Consider the following 9,867-nt stretch of genomic DNA (forward strand, 5'->3'; position numbering starts at 1 on the left):
AGCAGTTCTTGCATGCATTCCATGTGGTTATTACTCCAGTAGGAAGAGTCTTCTCCCAGAGACGAGCTTTGTCTCCAAGGGAAAATGGGAATAGCCTTAACTTGAAGCCATCTTCACTCACTCCATTGATTTTTGTGAGTCCACATATCCTGTCAAACTCATCAAGGTGATCTAGAGGATCCTCCATTGGCAACCCATGAAATTTGTTGGCTTGTATCATGGAGATCAATCCACTCTTGATTTCATAATTATTATTGGCAATTGTAGGAGGCACAATACCAGCTCTTTGGTTGTGTGTGTTAGGTGCATCCCCAACACCAATGTTCCTTGCCCTTGGAGCTTGTTATCTTGTTGCTCCATTAGCACTTGTTGTTCTTGTTCCTGATTCATTCTTGTTCTCTGCCGTCTCAGGTCCCTTGGTGGTCGGTTGATGTGATTAAGGAGTCTCTGAAGATTGTGATGACCCTTGGATCTTGTTTGCATCAACAGACTCGAGTACAGACTCAGACATGCACTCGGTCGAGCGCAGGCTCGAGTGGATGGTCGAGTCGACTGGGAGGTGAGGTCTATTTTTATCCGGCTTCTGACTCGATCACGAACTCGAGCACTCACTCGGTCGAGTGGGGGTCGAGTTGAAGGTCGAGTTGGTACCTGAAACTCAATCACAAACAAGCAGTAGAAGAATCGAGATCAATAGCGAACAAGGGGATAAAGGAACTTAATCTTAGACTAATATAGACCCTATTTGTCATAAATAAACACTCAAATGGGCAACGGCGCCAAATTGAAACTAGTATCTTTCTTGTGTGTGTGTGAAATGGAATTTGAATGAATGATATGATGATGAACAATGGTGAAAGCAGGGTGTTTCGAATCCCCTTATGCAATTGTAGTATAAGAGGTATCAATCCTAAATGAGTGAATGCAAGCAATCAGGGTGTGAAATACTTGTCTAAGTTAAGCCAATTATAGAGGGTGTTTGTCACTAACAACCTATTACAGAATGCAAAATGCAGAATGTAAAAGCTGAATGGACAAGATACTAAATGTAATGGAACAGAATGATTATGTCAATAATGAAACTAGAACAAAGATCAAGCTATAGTAATGCATGTAATGAACTAATGCAAGGAAAGTAATGAACAAGAAACTAAATGAATGCAACAGAAATGCAACTAGAATGAAATAAGAAACAAGACAGGACATATACAAATCATAAACAAGAGTTCTGGAAATGAACTCGAGCAAGCACTCGATCGAGTGTAGATCAAGTGCAGGGTCGAGCTGGACAAAAACGTAAAACAGAGCAATGCAGACAAAACAGAGCAAGACAAAAGTAAATCAAACAACGATCAAACAACAGGATTTAGACTAAGAAATCAATAGACAAGGAAGGTCTTAGGGATGGATTCATGGGCTGAACTTAGATTGTGGTTATCTAACTTGTTCAACAAACCTCAATCAACATGAGCTAATCTCTAGACATTAATCTCTAAGAACATGTTAATCCACTCTCATGGCAAAAACAATCAAGCTCATATATTTCTAGACTTGTTCTCACAAATTAAAGAATCTATACATGCAAACATTAAGAAATATGTCAATAATCAAACAAGACTTCTAATCTCTTAGCAAGCCTAATGATAATCTCTAGATCTAGCCTTATCTATGCACCTTAGACATTGGTGTGATGCTAAAAAGCTTGAGATCAAACCCTACCCTCTCAGTTATAGGATCAGCATTAAGAACATCTAGCCTAGAAGAGATCTACAACAATCAAGCTTGACAAAATCAAATAACCACAACATCCATCCAGCCTAAACCATCCCTTAGAGCTAAGGAAACTACGCACAATCACACATGATGAACAGCAAAGTCATAAACCCAAAAAAACACGAAACTTGCATGATTAGAAATATAAAACAAAGATCTACAATATTGGAGAAGGAATCAAACTCGAATTCTTGATACTTTGAAAGTTATGAAACAAACAAGTATGAAGAATCTTGTGTTTTCTCCTTCAAAAGAGGTACAAGATCTAAGAAAATAAAAGTGCAAAAAGCATAAATCCCCAAAAGGGTAAAATACTAGGTTTGAGAATATATAAAAAGCTGCACACTTGTGGCTGCAGGGTACAAGGTCCTTAAATAGGAAAAAGGAGGGGAAGCCCTAAAAATGCTAAAAGACAAAATAGCCAGGCGGCTCGGCCAACTCGACCCGGTGCTCGGTCGAGTGACCGGTCGAGTTGGGTTTTCTTGTGCTCCTTCCACTCGGTCGAGTCACTCTGAACACACGGTCGAGTGGACAGTCGAGTGGGACTCCGGACCTTGGTTCTCCAGCCTTAAGTCCTTTGCTTTTTCCTCATGATTGCTTCACTTCTCCTCAGCATTGCTTCCATGCTCCTTAGGCTCCAAAATCACCTGTTTATGTAAGCAAAAGATGCAAATGTAATGCAACTACACTCTAATGCAAGAACAATCCTAAAACTATGCAATAATGGTCAAAAAGGATAGCAAAGGATGCAAAAGATGTGTATATATTAAGGGAAAAACAGGGTAAAATATGTGAACATCAACACCCCCAAACTTAGTCTTTGCTTGCCCTTAAGCAAATAAAGAAGACATAAGAAGGTAGGTGGGGGTTGAAAGTGGGATCTCAGCTCCTAAAGCTTGCAAATAAACCAGCTAGAATCAATGTCCAAGTTACTAGTACTATGATGCAAGTTGAATGAGCTGTACTTAAAGACTTTAGACAAACCTATCACAACCTTTACTGATTTGAGCCTTAGATGTCCACATGCATTCAAATCAACCATTTCCTTTAACATTCATTTAATCAAGAACATGGATCAATCTTATGCAATGTTTTAAACTCATTTGGATTGGAAATAAAGGTTTAGAGACAATGATGGTCTCTGTTTAGAGTGGGGCTTATCAATATCAAGGTTCTCTGACAAAAAATGGATTGAGCTTTAGAAAAATGCTAAAGGTAAGAACACTTAGACACATACAAGAACAAAACCTTGTCTACCCAAAAGTAACCCAAGTGTTTGATCCTATCATTCTAAGCCCAAATGATCCTAGTTCTACCCTTTATCTTCTTCTCTTCTCAAATACCCTTTTCTCTTTTGTTTTCAAGTCTTAGGAGAGGTTTCTTATTTGATCTTTCTATTGCAATGGGAGATTCTTACTTATTTGCTATGGTTCTCTTTTCTTCTTATTCTTAAGACATAAAAGCATTTTGCTATACTCTTGTTTTTCTTTCTTTCTTTTCTTTGACTGAAACCATCTTTAAGAGTGGTAAAAAGGAGAAAGATGATCCAAATATTTATATGGTATCCATGAGTTTAAAGCAATGCACAAACTGATAATTACAAGTCAATATTAGGTTCATATAAATAGGTAATGGCATCAAATCACAACATGCTTCAATTTAGACCAAATGCAATGCAGGAATTCAAGGCTTGGTTCAATCTTATGCTTCTAACTACTCAACTAGCATCAAAGTACTATTAACTTGGGCATTGATCCTAGTTTGGTGAACTAAACAAGCTAGCAAGGCAAAACTCATCATCGATCCCTAATGCAAATAATTAACAGTCCTACATGAAACATGCTAAACAAGATGCTATTATGCAATGCAAACTACATGAACACTCTTTTTATAAAGATTTTTGCAAAAATTTTCAAATTTTTAGGGGTTTTCTATGCCTTAGATGTTATGCAAATACTAACATGATGATGCTAAAAATTTGTAATAAGAAAACAAAACACAACATCAAATGCTATCTCAAACCCTTGTTGATGTCACTATATTTTACCATATTCAAGGCCTTGTTTAGTTCATGTTTTGCATCATATAGAAGTGATTCCTTAGTTTTTATCATCATTTCTGTCCAAATATGCATTTAGGATGTTTAGAAGCATGCATTGCATACATTTGTGCATTTGGAGTATTATTAGGTATTATGGAGCTCTAAAAGGGTAAGGAAGGACTTGCTGTTATTTCTGGAGCTAAACAAGAGGATAGGGAATATCAGGAAGGTTCGGAAGTCCACTCGACCACATCACTCGAGCATGCACACGGTCGGGTACTCGGTCGGATGCATATCGATCTCCTCAAAGATCGATCCGAATGAAGATCTTCCGTTGCGATTCCACTTCCGCATCCTTCATGAGAGTTGTAGGAAATTGAGTTATGTTTCTAATTCCGGTGGTTTGAAGTCAATCGGAGGTGTTGTTCCGGAGTTATACGGATTTTACTGAATCTACTTGACGGACCAACCACTCGACCATGCACTCGACCGAGCACATGGTCGAGCTGACCGCCGACTCTCTGTTTTGTCCTCTAGCTAACTAGGGCTTCTCTCTCTTTACTATATATATGTGTACTGGCACTTATGGCCGAAAAGAGAGAGACCCTGGAGACCATGTAGACACCTCATAACCTAGTTTTTGCCATTTTTAGCTTCTTTTACTTTATTGCATCATCTCTTATCTTTTCTCTATATTTTCATAGATTTGTAACCTTCATAACTTTGAATCTGTTGAATATTTGCTTTCACTTCTTTGTTCAATATTGTTCATCTTTATCTCATCTTTCTAATCATGATAGTTTCATTAATTTCTGGGTTTGTGTTCTTCATGATGATTTTTAGATCTTATTAGTGGCTTAGGATCTTAGGGATGGATTAGGCTGGGTAAAGGTTATGGTTGTTTAGATTAGTCAAGCTTGATTGTTATATATCTCTTCTAGATTAGATATGCTCTATGCTATTCTTATACTGAGAGGGTAAGGATAGATCTTAAGCTTCTTAGCATCACACCAATGTCTAAGTTGTTAGATAAGGCTAATGCTAGAGATTATCATGAAGCATGCTAAGAGATTAGATGTTTAAAGTGATTTTTGACATTGATGATCTGGGTTTTAATGTCTGCTTTGATATGTAATAGCTAGTGAGAACTAGGTCTAAGAAGTATCTTGGCTTGATTGTTATTGTCATGAGAATGGATTACCATGTATTAGAAGATCATTGTCTAGAGATAGCTCATTGTTGATTGAGGTTTATTGACCAATTTAGATAGTCATAGCTTGAGTCCATCCCATGAATCCATCCTTAGGACTTTCTTTGTTTATTGATTTCCCTGTTTAAGTATTGTTAATTGCTTGTTGTTTGCTCTGTTTTCATTATTTGCTTTGTTTCCATTCATTCGCTTGTCAACTCGACCTCCCACTCGACCATGCACTCGACCGAGTGCTAAGTCGAGCTCCATTTTACTTTCTTGCTTATGCATTGTTCTGTTCATGTTTTCTTCTGCTTATTAGTTAATTCTTCTTAGTCTTGTTTATTGCACTTGTTCTATAGTTTAATTCAGCATTAGTATTGTCTTAAGTTGCCTTAGTTCATTGCATTTCATTATTGTCATTAGGTTATTAGAAACAAACCAACTTGATATTTGGCTTAACTTGAATGCATTGATCACATCTTGATTGCTTACATATCACACTCTTTATGGATTGACATCCTTTATGCTACAACATCATAAGGGAATTGAAACACCTTGCATTACATTCTGATCATTCATACTTATGTTTGTTTGTTTGATTGCATCATTCATTCATTCATAAGTAGATACTTGAAAAAGTTCTTGTTTCAATTGGCGCTGTTGCCATTAGGGTGTTTATATGTTCCAGTCGAGATTTCATTGTTTCAAGATTAAGCTATGTTACTTTTTATTGTATTACTGACCTCTTTCTTGTTATGGTGTTCTATTTTGATTCTCAGGTACCACTCGTCTAGGCACTCGGTCGAGTACCTCAAAGCAAACGGTCGAGTGCTTGTTCGAGCACCTGGTCGAGCACCTGTTCAGAGTCTCAAAATCAAAGAAAAAGAGGTGGCAATGGAACTCTCACATGATCAGACTGAACCTCAAAGGAGAAGGAAGATTGGTGATAGTGATGCTCCCACAACTCATACTCAGAGATTTGGGATAGTGCCTCCTGCTGTCCATAACACAACCTTCACAATCAAGAGTAGTCTTATCTCAAGGGTTCAAAGCATCAAATTTCATGGACTGCCTACTGAGGACCCACTTGCACACCTTGATCAGTTTGATAGGCTCTGTAGCCTCACCAATATAATTGGAGTTAGTGAGGATGCCTTGAAGCTGAGATTGTTCCCTTTTTCTCTAGGAGATAAAGCCCATCAGTGGGAGAAGACTCTACCTCCTGGAAAAATCACCTCTTGGATTGATTGTAAGAAGGTATTCCTTGCAAAGTTCTTCACTAGCTCAAGGACAACATATTTGAGGAATAAAATTTCAGGATTTCTCCAAAAGAACAATGAGACCTTTTGTGAGGCATGGGAGAGGTTCAAAGGATATCAAACACAATACCCACATCATGGATTCAGCAGTGAATATTAGTTGTGTACTTTGTATAGAGGTGTTCTTCCCAATATCAAGATGCTCCTAGACACAGCCTCCAATGGAAGCTTCATGAATAGAGATGTAGCTGGAGGTTTGGAATTAATAGAGAACTTTGCTCAGTCTAATGGAGATTATAGTGAGGAATATGATAGCAGCTTAAGGGGAGGTATTGATTCTGAGGAAGAGCATATAAAGGAACTACAAGCTTTAAAGGAGAAGCTTGAGAAGCTAGATAACCTCTTTCTAACCCAGCAGAAGCAAGTACATGTTCTTTGTGAAGCTGAGCAGTTTATGGTCCCAGTTTACCCTCCACAACAACCCCAGCCAGCTCCTGCTCAAGATCATGAGATGAAGAGTATGCTTCAGCAACTCCTACAAGGTCAAGCTAATGGAGCTATGGAAACAAGTAAGAAGCTCACAGATATGAATAACAAGGTGGAATTCACATACAGTGACCTTAATACCAGGATTGAAGCCTTAACTTGCAGAATGCTTCTACTAGAGAGGAAGAATGAATCTTCTTCTTCTAGTTAACTCAATGGGACCACAATTGACAATCTAAAGGAGTTTGCCACTGCCCAAGACATCTCTCTCAAATAACTACCTTCAAAGCGCACTGAGGACAATTGCAACCAAGTTGGGGAGGATTTTCTTCAACCAGAGGTGCAGAATGAGAAGAGAACCGAGCTTGAGACACCATTCGACCATACACTCGACCATGCACACGGTCGAGTGCCTGGTAGAGTGCCTGATCGAGTCATCGCTCAAAAATTTAGCAAGCCGGTTTGGTTCATTCCTCCTCCCTATCAGCCACCTTTGCCATTTCCAGAACGGTTTAAAGAGCAAATGCTGAAAAAGTACAAGGCTTCTATTGATCAGCAAGAAATGATGGTCTTGAGTCATGAACCTTTATTAGAAGATGTTGAAATGAAGGATAAGCCACAAATTAAAGAGTTTGAGCAGAAGAAGCCAACTATTGATGGGCAAACCTTCATGATTGAAGAAAAAGGTCATGAAACTGAATCTGAAATCTTTAAGGGTGTGAATGGGGTAGAAACAGAGATTTTAGGTCACTCGGCCTTCCACTCGACCTACCACTCGACCGAGCACCTTAAGTCACTCGACCGAGTGGTACCAAGTCACCCAAAATGCCCAGACTTCATCCCCAAGCTTCACCAACAACAAGAGCCAAGAAATCCTTCCTTTGATGGTTTGTCTGAGCTTCAAACTGTCAACTTTCTACATGATTCAGTGAGGGAATTAACAACTATGGATGAGGAGATAAGTGGGCAAATCAATCAACTCCATGGTAAAGCCAAAAGTTCCTCTCCAAAGAAAGCAAGGGAAGGTCTGAGTATTATTAGCAGACACAACTCTTTTAGCATTGACCAATACAATCTTTAATGCTTGACTGCTAAGAGATTAGAAGTCTTGTTTGATTCTTGACATAATGTTTAATGCTTGCTTGTATAGATTCTTTACTTTGTGAGAACAAGTCTAGAAATATATTAGCTTGATTGTTTTTGCCATGAGAGTGGATTAACATGTTCTTAGAGATTATTGTCTAGAGATTAGCTTATGTTGATTGAGGTTTGTTGATCAAGTTAGATAACCACAATCTAAGTTCAGCCCATGAATCCATCCCTAAGACCTTCCTTGTCTATTGATTTCTTAGTCTAAATCATGTTGTTTGATCGTTGTTTGATTTACTTTTGTCTTGCTATGTTTTGTCTCCATTGCTATGTTTTACGTTTTTGTCCAGCTCGGCCCTGCACTCGATCTACACTCGATCGAGTGCTTGCTCGAGTTCATTCCCAGAACTCTTGTTTATGATTTGTGTCTTTCCTGTCTTGTTTCTTGTTTCATTCTAGTTGCATTTCTGTTGCATTTATTTAGTTTCCTGTTCATTACTTTCCTTGCATTAGTTTATTACCTGCATTACTATACTTTGATATCTGTTCTAGTTTCATTACTGTCATAATCACTATGTTCCATTACATTTAGTATCTTGTCCATTCAGCTTTTACATTCTGCATTTTGCATTCTGTAATAGGTTGTTAGTGACAAACACCCTCTATAATTTCCTTAACTTAGACAAGTATTGTACACCCTGATTGCTTGCATTCACTCATTTAGGATTGATACCTCTTATACTACAATTACATAAGGGGAAACACCTTGCTTTCACCATTGTTCATCATCATATCATTCATTCACATTCCATTTCACACACACACAAGAAAGATACCAGTTTCAATTTGGCGTTGTTGCCCATTTGAGTGTTTATTTGTGACAATTAGGGTCTATATTAGTCTAAGATTAAGTTCCTTTATCCCCTTGTTCGCTACTGATCTCGATCTTCTACTGTTTGTTTGTGATTGAGTTTCAGGTACCAACTCGACTTTTAACTCGACCGCCACTCGACCGAGTGAGTGCTCGAGTTTGTGATAGAGTCAGAAGCCAGATACAAATAGATCTCACCTCCCAGTCGACTCGACCATCCACTCGAGCCTGTGCTCGACCGAGTGCCTGTCCGAGTCTGTACTCGAGTCTGTTGATGCAAACAAGATCCAAGGGTCATCACAATCTTCAGAGACTCCTTGATCCCATCAACCGACCACCAAGGGACCTGAGACAGCAGAGAACAAGAATCAATCAGGAACAAGAACAACAAGTGCTAATGGAGCAACAAGATCAACAAGCTCCAAGGGCAAGGAATATTGGTGCTGGGGATGCACCTAACACACACAACCAAAGAGCTGGTATTGTGCCTCCTACAATTGCCAATAATAATTATGAAATCAAGAGTGGATTAATCTCCATGATACAAGCCAACAAATTTCATGGGTTGCCAATGGAAGATCCTCTAGATCACCTTGATGAGTTTGACAGGATATGTGAACTCACAAAAATCAATGGAGTGAGTGAAGATGGCTTCAAGTTAAGGCTATTCCCATTTTCCCTTGGAGACAAAGCTCATCTCTGGGAGAAGACTCTTCCTACTGGAGTAATAACCACATGGGATGCATGCAAGAAAGCTTTTCTGGCCAAGTTCTTCTCCAATGCAAGGACTACTAGGTTGAGGGATGAAATCTCAGGTTTTGCATAGAGAAATAATGAAAGTTTTTGTGAGGCATGGGAGAGATTTAAAGGATTCTAAACTCAGTGTCCCCACCATGGATTCAGCATTGAGTTTTTGCTCAGCACTTTGTACAGAGGAGTTCTACCCAAGATTAGAATGCTACTTGATACAGCCTCCAATGGAAACTTTCTCAACAAGAATATGGAAGAAGGCTGGGAGTTGGTAGAGAATCTTGCTCAATCAGATGGTAATTATAATGAAGATTATGATAGAACCATAAGGATCACCTCCACTGATCAAGAGGACAAATACAAGCAGAATTTAAAGATGGTCAATGAGAAGCTTGAAAAGATTCTC

The 9,867-nt window shown here is 38.7% G+C and overlaps 2 non-coding genes across 2 annotated transcripts; both read right to left on the reverse strand.

Moving 5' to 3' along the window:
• Positions 1–6,303: 6,303 nt before the first annotated feature.
• Positions 6,304–6,409, reverse strand: LOC147945623 (small nucleolar RNA R71). Its single transcript, XR_015597872.1, has one exon. It is a non-coding gene; the product is annotated as a small nucleolar RNA R71 (small nucleolar RNA).
• A 3,095-nt stretch (positions 6,410–9,504) lies between these two features.
• Positions 9,505–9,611, reverse strand: LOC147945624 (small nucleolar RNA R71). Its single transcript, XR_015597852.1, has one exon. It is a non-coding gene; the product is annotated as a small nucleolar RNA R71 (small nucleolar RNA).
• Positions 9,612–9,867: the final 256 nt, after the last annotated feature.

This window comes from Camelina sativa, chromosome 4 (assembly GCF_030686135.1).
Source record: "Camelina sativa cultivar CO46 ecotype springtype chromosome 4, ASM3068613v1".
NCBI classification, from domain to species: domain Eukaryota; kingdom Viridiplantae; phylum Streptophyta; class Magnoliopsida; order Brassicales; family Brassicaceae; genus Camelina; species Camelina sativa.